The sequence below is a fragment of the Hermetia illucens genome, chromosome 6, assembly GCF_905115235.1.
Source record: "Hermetia illucens chromosome 6, iHerIll2.2.curated.20191125, whole genome shotgun sequence".
In the NCBI taxonomy this organism is placed as follows: domain Eukaryota; kingdom Metazoa; phylum Arthropoda; class Insecta; order Diptera; family Stratiomyidae; genus Hermetia; species Hermetia illucens.
Genome location: NC_051854.1, coordinates 71842708 through 71856631, shown reverse-complemented (window position 1 = coordinate 71856631; position 13924 = coordinate 71842708). Strand labels below are relative to the sequence as shown.

Below are 13924 nucleotides of genomic sequence, written 5' to 3'. Positions count from 1 at the left end.
GTGGATATCGTTTGGAACACTTACCGTCGACCATGCAAGGTGATTGGGGATTAATGACGCCACACGGCCCATGAATCATATTTGTAATTACAACATCATGTAGGTCTGGATCGGCTTCGTGATCAGGAATCTCGGCACATATGATATCATCTATTTGGTCTGTTTGAATTCTTTCCACTAACCAAATAAGGATGAGTGTGTGCGGCAGGCCTCGTTTTTGCCATTCGATTGAATACATCCAGCATCGAGTATCTCCAAAGATGCGTTGTTTAACAATGTAATTCATTAGGGACCGCATTTTTTGTCTGAATACAGATCCGGTGATGTCGTGTCGATCACTTGATGTTTGTCCGGGAAACAACAATTGAACAATTTCTATCCATTTTGGATTACAGGTAACAGTAATAAAGAGATCTGGCCGACCGTAATGACGAACACATGTCATTGCATTTTGCGCATATTCATGCATATGACGTGGGCTGCCTATGTACGTCGCCGGAAGAATAGTTAATCGACCAATATTAGCTGTATTTCCTTCAGTACCAATTGCATCACGTAAATGTATATACTCCTCAGAACGCAGTTTGGCTTGGTTCAACCTAATGAAATTTAAACGCTCCGTTTCTACTTTGACGTACATGTCGACGCAATACTGCTGAAACAATCGACGAAACCGCAGCAAATAGTTGTCAGCATTTTGACGAATCATCAAACGATATGCGTAATAATTCATCGAGCTAACTTTTTTTGTAGTTTCTTCACCTGAAATTAAAACATTAGATTTAGTATTTTGTAAATATTTATTTTTTTCATAATTATAAAGCGGTGAAGATAAATGATTTTAAATCGGTTCCCAGTCATTTATCTAATTTTACAACAACCTCTTATCTCTTCCTCGTAAAAAGCAGTGTAATTGGTCTTTTATGGTAAACCAAAACCAAACAATGTAAAATGTATGTCATCTTGAACTATGATATTGATACTCACCATTTAATGGATTTACCATTTTGATATTAAAATATGTAATGATAAGAGTGGAAATAGGTGATCAAGTCGATCCCTTGAGTGGCCGATAACGACCTAGAGGGCAGAGCTATCCCAAAAAGCTAAACAATTTGGCAAAATTTGACCGTGAAGGTCCGCCCACAAAGATTGCAGCTCTATCAAAGCTCTCGGTCGACACGTTCTTGCACGCCTCTGTGCTAGCCAGGCTCGGGAATGTGGGGGGGTCCTTTGAGCGCTTTGATCCCTCACGCTTCATTACTTAAAACAACGTGTCTTTACAGGTGCGTGGGTCCGCACCGGATTTTAAAATCGATTTTACGTAGGAATTCGCGACGGCCTATCGAATAAAACCAGATCGCGAGCTAAATTGGAAAATAAAAAAAAAAAACGGCTCGACCGCGCGCGTGAAGCCGTTTGTCTCCGGACCCGAGTGCCGCGATCAAGTAGGGGAAAATCCACGACGGATCACCTTCCCGATTGCCGTCCCTTCCGCCTCAGATCTTGAACGAGGCGCGGCCGGTGAGGTTCCCACCCTTCCTCGACATCCTCCTTACTCCCGCGGAATTCCTATTAAAAGGGACATCCTCTAATAGAATAACTGGCCGGGGGATGTCGAGGAAGGGTGGGAACCTCACCGGCCGCGCCTCGTTCAAGATCTGAGGCGGAAGGAACGGCAATCGGGAAGGTGATCCGTCGTGGATTTTCCCCTACTTGATCGCGGCACTCGGGTCCGGAGACAAACGGCTTCACGCGCGCGGTCGAGCCGTTTTTTTTTTTTATTTTCCAATTTAGCTCGCGATCTGGTTTTATTCGATAGGCCGTCGCGAATTCCTACGTAAAATCGATTTTAAAATCCGGTGCGGACCCACGCACCGGTAAAGACACGTTGTTTTAAGTAATGAAGCGTGAGGGATCAAAGCGCTCAAAGGACCCCCCCACATTCCCGAGCCTGGCTAGCACAGAGGCGTGCAAGAACGTGTCGACCGAGAGCTTTGATAGAGCTGCAATCTTTGTGGGCGGACCTTCACGGTCAAATTTTGCCAAATTGTTTAGCTTTTTGGGATAGCTCTGCCCTCTAGGTCGTTATCGGCCACTCAAGGGATCGACTTGATCTCCTATTTCCACTCTTATCATTACAAATAATATCCATCTTCTCGTTGCCAAAACATCAGCGGGTACTGCAACGTGTCATATGAACCATGTGTTTCAGATATTTGTTGCAGTTCGCGACGTGTAAGCACAATATCGCGTGTTTCCAAGTTTTCACCAACAATCAGGATGGCAACTTCATCTATTGTTGGAGCGTTAAATGTGCGTTCGTGTGTTCCAGATGGTCGTTTATCTGCTCTGATCACCACTTTGTAGTCATCATTTGGCATGCGTTCCACAGCACTCTTGAACAGCCTGACCAACGCATGATGTTCATGTAGCAGTTGCTGCAGATCTTGAAGAATTGTCCTTTTCATTGCTGCATTTATCTCTTGACGTCGATCAACTTATTCTTCCATGTTGCCTATGAAATATATTTGTAAAAATCTATGCTGTGCATCTTCGAGAGGTTGCAATGATCCAATTCGATGGTGTGATCTGTCCTTGTATCTACAAAATAAAAAGCAGTCAGTATTTCTGATTTATACAGTTTTTTTTGTATAATCAGCAAACATAATACGTAGGAATAAGTATAGTAAGTTATTTATCTACTATATTGTATGTAGGTACAAAAATAAGCAAATAAATACCTTGAATGTCGGATTAAATCCTCGTTCTTCGATAATGTCTGCCCCAAATTAGGTCATTTGGAAACAACCATTGTATTTTTGACTGTTTGCAAGAAAATAACGTGATTCTGGTGTTTCGCCACAAAGCAATGAATGCAATGGCTCCGGTGGCAGAGTCAATAATGGCAATTTCACTTTTCCACTAAGGCAGCACAATCCGGGCGTTTCTCCTGAAAACTTTAATGCGGCACAATACTCGCAAACAACGTCCATTGGCCCAATGCAAACGCTAGGATGCAAGCAGTAATCAGTGCTGCTCATACCAAAACGCTGCTCGATTCAAATCAGCACTTGATATATTTCTTCTTGTGCGTCGAAAATTATTTACTTCTTCATCTCTGTTATTCGCTCGATGATTTCGCATTGCCAACCGAGCCGTTTCACGGGCTGCCTGGCTTTGCTCTTGTGATTGAGAAGCACGAAATCGAGCCATACTAACGCGGCGCTCTTCACGGGCAATTCCTTGTGCTCTTCAGTCATTTCATTCGCATTACGACTTTGTCGGGAAAGATTCGATCGTCTTGGTCGCGGCATTGTTAATGATGATTCAAAGAGAAAACAAATTACTGATGATATTATCAATTACGTTTAGCTATAATTTTTATAATTGTCAAATTTTTTACCACACTTAACCAAAGACAAAATTACGTTTAGCTGTCATTTGCGTTTTGTTATTTCATGTCAGATGCGTTTTTGTTATACCACGTTTTATAGTGACTTGACGGAAACGCGGTCGAACGGGATAAAAACTATCCTATGTCCGTCCCCTGGTTCTAAGCTACCTCTCCACCGATTTTCTGCGAAATCGGTTCATCCGTTCTTGAGTTATAAATAGTGTAACTAACACCACTTTCTTTTATATATATAGATTAAAGTAGTGCTATACTATCATATATACGACATCAAATTGCACGAAGATTGGAAGGGCTCAAACTGAGGGCAGATCTATTCACTCAACCAATGCCGGGCACTATCGCAGAACGTGTATAGAGGTTTCAACACACTCCGCACATAACCTGCAGGCAGAGTCCCTAGATATTCCTAGCTTCCCTAGGTGATAATTTAGCCGGCAGTGAGTAGTGAGAATTCCCACTATGATTCTTCTTGGTAAGATTTAAACAGCCTTTTGGTTGTTGGGTTCGTATTCCTCCAATAAGCATTCTGGCCTGCTTCATTCCTGGTAGATCCGCCAGGGGTAGTTTATTTCCCTCAGCCGTTCCTTTTTTAATGTGATAGCCATAAACCCGTTGTTGTTTCCACAGAACGGTTCTGGTCCGTGTAAAGGCTTCCCTGCTCCCTTCTTGGTTAGTTCATCCGCTGCCTCATTACCTTCCAACCCAACGTTCAACCTTATTGAACGAGCCTGACGTATTCAGTCTGTCAAGGCATTACCATACCGGTTTGGAATTCACCTGGTTCGACCTAAGTGCCTTGATCGCCATTTGGCTGTCAGTCAGAATAGCAATGTTCTGCCTCCTGTAGTAGTTTTCGAGATTAAAGGAGGCACATCTGTCTATTGCATATGCTTCCGCCTGGAATGTGCTAGTGTGCTTACCCATTGACTCCAAATATATTTTCCTTGGACCAATGACCCCGGCCCCCACTCCCTCTGCTCTGAGGGATCCGTCAGTGTACCAAGTAATCAGCTGCTGATTTAAGCCGCATGTCACACGTGGCTGGCTCCCAGTTTGAATTGTTCAACGCGTTTTAAACTTCGTATCGAAGTGAATTTTCGATTTCATTTTACTCGGCTATGCTAGGTATTTATAGAGGACCTGGAGAATGAACTCGAGGAGGCTGGAGTACCCCTGAGATTCTGGTTCATATATGTGGACGATGTATCAGCAATCATTAAAAGCAAAGAAGCAGGAACGATTCTCGAGAAACTCATCCGGGCACACAGGAATATCGGGCTAACCATGGAGATCGAAAAGGAATACTCCGGGAATGAAAGGATTTTGAATTCGACATCTACAGAAAACCGACCCAGACACGACGATATGGCGCCATATAACTTTATGATTCACAGGATGGTTACAACACCGCGGAACGAGGAAAAAAGAAATAAAGAAATGGGCTACATCCTGGAAACAGCCAAGGAAAACAGATACAACAGGAACTTCATCGAAAACCGGGTCAAAATGAAACTACGTCATGCCTCAAGAAGCTTCTAAAGGAGGCACACAGAATCTAGACAATTTTTTTTGAGACTAGGGTAGGTGAATTTGTTTACGAACAGAGTGTTGGACTCCCGCAAAAATACGCTGTCGGATTACCAACTAAACACATCCCTGTCATCAGAGAACTAACCTGGAACCATTTGACACATTACTTCGGGCTAGCCCTTGCGCTCTCCCGGCTTTGGGATCCTTCAAGTCACTTAATCCCTTTCACCAACGGGAGGGGAGGAAGGGAGTTGTTAGTTCAGGGAACCCCTTACCATCCGATCCCTCCGCCGGTCGGGTCCAATTTTCTTCACAATAAGAAGACCCCAGACATATGGCGCAACACGATTCCAGCTGCCAGCGCTCTTAATATCTCTGACAATGTTGTCTGGAGAGAGCTTCCCTGTGTCTGCATAAAGCTGCTGACCTCTCGCAAAAGAAAAAGGTATGTTCCGCGTCGTCCGCCGCTCCATTGCAGAACACACAATCAGGAGATCACGCCTTCCCAATTCGGTGCAGGTAACACGGAAAACCTCCATGCCCGCTTGGAAGTTGGGTAAGGAAGTAATCAATCTCACCGTGCGTTCGGTTTACCCACGGATCCAAATTGTCGATGAGCCGCACTGTTCGTCTGGATCATTCTGCCAAGAGAGTTGCCACTCGGTAAGGGTGCGTTGATGTTCTTCACACTCTTCACACTCTTCTTCAGCCCGTACGGCTGTAGATAGTTTTACGCTCTTTGGAAAGGAGGACAATCAGAATCACTCCCGCGATTACAATCACAGCTGGCTCTGAGGCAGTGCGATAAGTAGACGCGACTCGCAAAGCTTGCCGTCTCTACACTTGAGCAAGACGCTTACGATGCACCTCTTTGTCAACCTCCGCGCCATAGAGCAGAACCGACTGTGCTGCTCCCATACGGAGACGCCTTCTAGTGAATATAGGGCGCCCAACATTCGCCATTAGTCGACTCAAGGCCCTGTCCGCTGCTGCTTTGATTTGCTCGAAGAAGCGCAATCTTCGAGTCGTGCATTAAACCAAGGCATTTGACCGCTGGTTTTGACACCTATTCAACAGTACGTCCGGCAACAAATGCCGCAACGTCGTCTGCATAACCGACCAGGTGCGAGTCTTCGGGCATATCGAGTCTCAGCAGACTATCATAGGAAGCGTTCCAGAGGTCCAGCCTAGGCAATTTATAACATTAAGCTACTCGGGTCGGGCGCAGAACATTAAAAGGCGGTATATTCCCGGTCACCTCGATCAACATACGATACTTACTTAGGACCCGGTTACAATCAGTCTAGGATAAAAAACACTTAAATACTTTCAGCCCCATAAAAAGAGACATATATTGAAAGGCAAATCTTTCACTTAACCTTGAGTAGCATGCATGGCAATAGAATTTGTACCTCTCGGTACTTCTATTTTCCTGCTCTCTAACATTTTGCCATCCAGAAAACCAAGGTGTTTCCCAGTCCCTTGCGGATCAGGGCATCTTGTATTTCTGTGCGCGATCGAATGCTCCTTCGATATCCAAAAACGCACACAGTGCTATTTCTATTGTTTCCATGGCATCCCTTAATACATCCGTCACCTAATACAGAGTAGTTTCAGTTGACCGTCCTGCCCGCTAATTGTGTTGACACTGATGTAGGGGATTACGCTTTAGAATTTTAGTTCTATTAGAGTTGTCTATGACTTTCTCCATTGTTTTGAGTACCAACGACATTAGGCAAATTGGTCTGAAAGATTTAGGTTATTACCCTCTACTCCATGTGATTTCAGTTGTTTAAAAGTTCCCATGCCTCTTTTGCTGCTTTCCAGTGCTTCTTTCTTCCCCTTTTATTTGCTTGTTTTCTTTGTTGTTCGGGAATCGCCTCCCGCCGAAAATGAGTCCTAAGAAGCAGGTATTCTCTGTCCTTCTCATTCTCCGTAAATATCCCTTCTTCCCTTTTCAGACAGACAGAAGACATTGCCCCGTCTTTGGCTATAGCCTTGTAAATCCTGGTTAGCTTTTGTGATATTTTCGATCCTTTCGCAGAATTCCATGAAGCTGCACGCATTCGGTGCATTTTTGTACCTCGGCCAGTCCCCGGTTTGTTTCGCCCGGTTGAAGAATTCTTGTTCCTCTGTTCTCATTGCATCAGGGTACACCCCTTGATGATTCAACTGTCTTAGCCGGACAGCTGGCCTCGAATGCATCAATAACGACTGTGTTGAGGTTTCCCAACACTGTTCCAGTTTCAGTTCGCTCCTAATGTCGCTGCCCCTTTGAAGGTGAGCCATGTCCTCAGGTGTGCTACATAGGAATCCCAATCCTGGGACTTCTTACTATTCTTTTTATTTCGGAATTGCCCTGAATGTCGAATGTGATTATTCTGTGATCAGAGAGGTTCCAAATTACCTACATTCTCCCTCCTTGCAGACCGCAAATTTGCCCCCGGCACACCTGATTACAGCCTTCACCCCTAATATACCCGAGTTAGGAGTACAGGTTTGGATTTTTTGGGAGCATTCCCCACATGCGGGCTAATCTCCGCTTTTCTCCGCTTTCTTGGCTCCAAAGCGGCTTAGGTCTGCCCTGAAACTTCTTAAGGACTTCTTCGGGTTTCAGACCTTCCTTCAGATAACGCCAGTACTATTTAGCACCTGCGCCACTCAGTCCTGTTTCCTTTCTCACGTCTGATATATTGATCTCGGACGTGCTTTTGCTTCTACCTGCCTTTTAAGCAGTTGCCTCGCAGTATACCAATGTTGAATTTGAATCTACTGCTTAACATCCCAGCTTCTCCCTTCTTGGATGTAATCACCTGACTCTCAGTATCTCGAAAATGTGCCTCCGTCGAACTGACTCACTGAGCGACCAGGTATCAGTGAGGTTCCATCCTGTTAGTTAAACTTCTGCACCTGATGCAGTTGTTCCTTATCCATACTTCTCGAATTCACAGATCTGCATGTTTTCTCAGGCGTCCTTTTTCATTCTGGTAAGTCCCTTCTCTACCCGACGGAGTTCACGATAGATCTCCGCGGTGCTCGTGTTTGCAGCATTTATCTATTCCATTGCTAGCTTACATTCACCGTCGAGCTAGTCCTTCCGATTTTTTTTTGCAACTATTGCCAAAGTTTGCTCATCTGTAGACTGTGTTGTTAGCACTGATGAAGGGAACAAGTGGTTCCCGAAATATCGGTATTTGCAAGAATAAATATCCACACCAACGAAAAAGAAACAACAAGTTTTTATTATTTCAATTAATTAATCGTTGGAAACACCGCATAATTTCACTCAGATGTTTTGTTACCAGGATCTCTGTTAACTTTCCCATTATAGGTGTTACCGAGGATAGCTGTGGTTTACCTTATCAAATCGTACGATTTTATATTATAGTCTCCTCTGTTGAGCAAGAAATAATACGGAACTAAACTAAATAGAATCCAAAATGTCATATGCACCAACGTAAAATCTCAGGGGACAATGCACTGAACAGGATCTTGCCCGACGCACTAAAAGTTCTTAATCTGAATTTGGTGCCCTATTTAAAATTTGGAAATGAAATTATCTCATCAAGCTGAGACTCTACCGTGCTAATGTTTCTTCTGCATTATTATAAGAAGAAGTTGGTAGGTGCACAAGCCTGGCACACATACGCACTGTGATCCGAAGGCGGAAGTGGCAGTGGATAAGATATATATTAAGAGGATTGGATCATTGCATTGCTGGCTGCGCCAAGCAGTAGAAAATGGCGGACAAATGGGGGGTGCCAAGAGCACTTGGCGCAAAACAGTAGTGACGGAGTGCAAGCGGGGGGAGCTGAAGCACATTTCAGGGAACGGCGAACGACGGCTCGTAGTTGTGGTTTATGTCGTATCGCCCACCAAGGGCAATCATATATATTAGAATAGTGGGATGGGGTGACTTTAGATTGTATTCCTCTCTCTCTTGCGAAAAACGATTTTGACTGCAAAATGCCAATTCAGGTTAACAGTGAGCAGAATGCCAAAGGAGAAGGCTTTCGTTTTTTTAGCCTTTCCTCGGCTCAGAAGTGGGGTTGGCTTATCTTGATCTTCTGTCAAAAACCTAGTCTCGATGTAGTCACCAGGCTTTCAAAGCACCATCCAGCTAGTCAAGGCACCGTTGTTACCGCCGGTCTTTCCATTAACTTCGGTGTTAAACCAATCTTGAATTATGTAACCATGCCATCGGAGACACCTCTCTAATAATTTTTCCACGATCGGTACAGCCCAATATCGGTCGCGAATATCTTCAATTCAGATGGGATCATGGCGTTTTACGCCACTATCCCAACGCCACATCTTCGTCTCCATTATCGCGAGAAGTCGTTCATTGTCAGCCACGTAAATTTTGGATTTGAGACGTTCGGTGATACATTGATTGCAAAGAGCACCAGTTGTGAAACGCCACTTCATGCAGGTTGCACTAACGCGTGAAGCAATTTTAGAACACAGTCCAGAGCTATTTGTATCGCTCAGCTCTGGGCAGATCACAGCCACTCACGGTGATAGTGCTTGTTTCATGGAGATCGGTTGCCGAAAATTCAATCTAAGGCGATGTTGCATAAGGAGATCATTCTCCTCTTGAACAAGTTGCTCAAAATTAGCTTTGCTACTAGACGCTAAGAAAACACCATCTACATGAAACGCTATGTAGGTTGCTGGACGTTGAATGTCCCGTGTGAGAATGTCCATGACAGGAACAAAGAGGAGTAACGAGAGGGCGCTTCCTTAATAAACACCGATAGAGACACGAAGCAGTTTCGATATACCCGCCACACTTCGAACTTCGCTTTTCGGATCATGATAAAATAATTTAATCGAGCGCACAAGTTCTTCTAGTGGGTGTTGCCGCAAAGCATACCAAATTAGTTCGGGTGGCACATGGTCGAGCGCCTTGTCTAGATCCAGAAATGCAATGTTAGAAGGCGATGCTTCGCATGGTGTTTCCCCGTCGTAAACCGCGCTGCGTGGAATCCATGAATAGTTCAGCTGTGGCAAACTCGGCTTGATTTAGAGATATTTAAACGGGTAACAATGATGAATTGGCCACTTTTGATAGAGGCATTTCTTTCCACGGATTTTCATTTGGACATCGTCATTCCATACCCAAGTATCTCGGTCGATGAATCGCTCACCTGGCCTGATGATCCTGAGGGTTCATCATTTCGTGTTTTTAACTTGGTTAATGGTTGGTAATCGCGTACGTGAGATCAGAAAGCGGTTAAATGTTCTACCCGAAGATTAGCTTTTTCGAGCAAATCAAAACAACAGAGGGCAAGGTTGCAGCTGGAGTGTCGGTCTTGGGTCGGCGATTGGCGAATGCTGGGAGTCCTACGCCTACTAGGAGATGTCTCCTTATGAAATCAACGCAGATCGTTCTGCTCTAACAATCAGAGGTATGGGTACACTAACAGAGTGAAGACTCTCTTGGTAAAATTAGCCAAGAGACAGATGGACTATGCGGCTCACCAGCAATCTAGATCCATGGCTGAATCGAAAGCATGGTGAGATTGTTTATTTCCTCAACCAACATGAACTCGACCGGCGGGGAGATTGGACTGCAAGGGGCTCCTTAAACTAACAACTACTAACTAATGTGTCAAACGGTTCCAGGCTAGTTCTCTGGTACCTCTTTCAGGGAGGTGTTTAGTTGGTAGCCCGACGACGTACCGCTGCTGGAGTCCAAAAGTCTGTGCCTAAAGGCATTCACATACATTTTAAAAAAACAAGAGAAAAATAAGCAATGTTTGTTTGTTTATTTAGGGTAATCATATTAATTATGCCTTCAATATATACACATGTGTTTGTATTATTTGGAGTTTGGAAATACATGAAGGAGTATTTTGAATTCTTAGCTATGTGGAAATAGATAAGTGTATATACACTCAAAATTCCTCACATAACGAAAACGAAGTGTCCAGTTTCTGGTTTCTTGACTTGCTTTTATAGTAAATCGGTGCAAGCAGTATATTGAATTGAGCGAATATGTCCCACTTTGGGCGCTAATAAATAAAACTGGCTACCCGTCTTCCAAAAAAAAAATGATATAAAGCTCTCCGTTGTCAACTTCTGTGGTAACCTTGCTTTGTAGGAAGACGATTTAAAGTTCGTTCGAAAAACGATTGGACAGTTATTTAAATGCTACTTTCAATTTATAATCCAAATGATTAACAGTCTAAGCAGTTACTCAAAACCTATGCTTTCGAATTCAAAGCTTCTCATGCCAAAATTTTGCGGGGAATCTCTTGACCGTTTCGGGAAACCAAGTTATCTTTATAATGTGCACCAACTCTATTGAGGAAAGAGTAAACACAGTGAACTACAGCATCAGAACCGACCCGCAAAAAAATCGGAAGACCAAAAAAGCATGGGCAAAAGCTCTGGATAATTAGATAATATCATGACCTAGCACAATTCCAACTTGACCTTGAATGGCGACGTAAACCTCTAATATTCGATACAGAATCTGGTTTTGCTTACAACCTGCTGGTATACAAGAGTATTTTATTGAGATTGAAAAGATGCTGGATATGTGATATACGTACGTGTTTATGTACAGGGTGTACAATCTACCACTTTATTAGCATTTTAGGCAACTTTAACAATTCCAGAATTTTGTATTCGATAAACCGATACATGACACGAGTAAATTAACGGCTGAACAATGGGGGAAGGCATTACCAAAGAGAGTGTTATACTACAGGAACAATCCGAACTTAGAAAGGAAAATTCAGTTGATCACAGTTGGTGGCCTCTATGCAAATTTCTGCAAATGTTTTCAGAAAATGCTCGAGAGCGGATAAAATAGGATGCGTTTGTGCTGTTTCAATCAAAAAGGTATCCCTCGAAATTGGTTTCTAAAGCCACTGATATTAGACGAGGGTTTTCTGATTAGTTTTAACTCAAATAAAACGATCTTTACAAATCCCGCCCAACGTGGGGCTAGACATTTGTTACGTTCCATGGCCATAGATTTTGCCTTCCAGAGAAGGATGACATCTGCACTCAACTGTAACCTCGGCTATGCTCTACAAGCACTTGACTTCATTTTTAAGGTTTTGTTGGCAAAACAAAACCTTATTAAAATCGGTCCAATGGCTGTCTGTCACACACAATTTTCTTAGAAACGGCTACATCGATTGACACGAAATTAGATGAGCAGATGGACTGTGAACGTCAACACATGCAGTGAGTTACATCTTGCTATGTCGTCCGGCCTCGATTAGTACTTTTCGGTGCCAGTCTTAGTTTTGATATTCCTTGGGAAGGCAGGGAGTGCGGGGGGTCGAAAGTGATGATTTCTTAAACCCACCAACCATTCTCAGAAACTACCCAGCCAAAAAATCTGAAAAAATTATAAAGCTGCCTCCACACAGAGTCTAGGCCTCGAAATACTCTCCATATGAATATCTGCTCAAATTGACTAGAAACCCCCCGCCCCTTAAGTTTATTCTAGAATTATAAAAATGCAGTAATATAGATTATAGTATGACGCTTGTTATCCCTAATTTTGATCAAAATCGTGCTATATTAACAAAAACCTTAAAGTGGTTTTTATCGGGTATTTACTGCAAGCCCCCATCAATACCACACTAAAGTTGTTAGTCTGACATGCCAAATGCATATACATTACGGACTACATGCAAATGGGATAGTTCTACACTCCAATATACTTACACAAGAAACAACCAAAACCTTTCATACCTGAAGCGCCGAGCTTCCCGACTTGGTTAAGTTTTAATTGAAACGCCTTCGACGTTTCCCCAGAACCAGGTATTCCTACGCTTTATCTCTATACCACCGTGCCAAGTGGCGTTTGCAATCTTCTCCTTTTGTGGCATTATAGCATTTTGTGTTATTGCCGTCCGAATTTCTGTATAGTACCTTTATGCGGAATGACAATCTGTTCTTTCGGCTGCTCCATAATTCTCTATATTCTTTTTTATGGTTTTGTGTGAAATAAAACCGTATTAGAATCGGTTCGATGTCTATCTGTCTGCCTGTCTGTCACACACGAAGCCATTTTGTATGGAGTTTAAGGAGGGCTCCCCATTTATGCAATAAATGGGTTTAATTAGAGCCTTTTCAAACTCCTCCCATATGTGCTATCGGTTGGAACGTATAGGTCTGAGGGCTCAAAATATGACCCCCAAAAAAAGGGTAACAGGTCTGGGTCCCAGCAGCAATTCAACCCAAAATTCGGAAAAAAACCACAGTAAATCCTAGGCCTCAAAATGCATCCTGCTCCGATATCTGGACAATTAAAGTAATAATATTATATTAGCATATTTTAGAAACTTAGCCGGTAACCACCCTTAAGCTCATGCTAGAAGTAGCAAGCGGCAGTAGTGTAAATGATAACATATCGCATAACTCTGTGAAGTTTAAAGTGCATTTAACTAAAATCAAAAAAGTTATACAAGGTAAAACTTTCACATTTTATGTGAATTTCGAGCATTCTAAAACGTGTAAGACATCATTGCAACATATGCATTCCTTAATACCACAACAAGGTGAACTCTTATGAAGGGGGCTTGCAGAGAAACACCAGGCGGATTTTATCCACAACCAGGCGCCTCATAGATTTCGTCGTTATGTAGGCTATGGAATCGTCCATCCTCATGTAGTGGGGCAAAAATTCTTCGGAGAATTCTTCTCTCGAACGCGGTCAGGAGTTCGCAATTTTTCTTCCTAAAAAAAACAGGTTTCGGGGGAATACATAAGGACTGGCAAGATCATTGTCATGTACAGTAAGAGCTTTGACCGTATGGTGAGACGTTTCGAACGAAACAGTTTTTGTAAGCTGAAATAGGCTCTGTTGGCTGCCAACAAACGTGCGCAGATCTCATCATCGTAGCTGTTATTGGTTGTGATTTTCGACCCTAGATATAAGAAATTTTCAACGGGCTCAAAGTTGTAGTCTACAATTTTTATTATTTTCGTTTCACCAGTGCGATTCGA

General features: G+C 43.1%; 1 pseudogene; it reads right to left on the bottom strand.

Annotated features, from left to right (window-relative positions):
* Positions 1–2289: 2289 nt before the first annotated feature.
* Positions 2290–3317, bottom strand: LOC119660045 (annotated as a pseudogene).
* Between the last annotated feature and the right edge of the window lie 10607 nt (positions 3318–13924).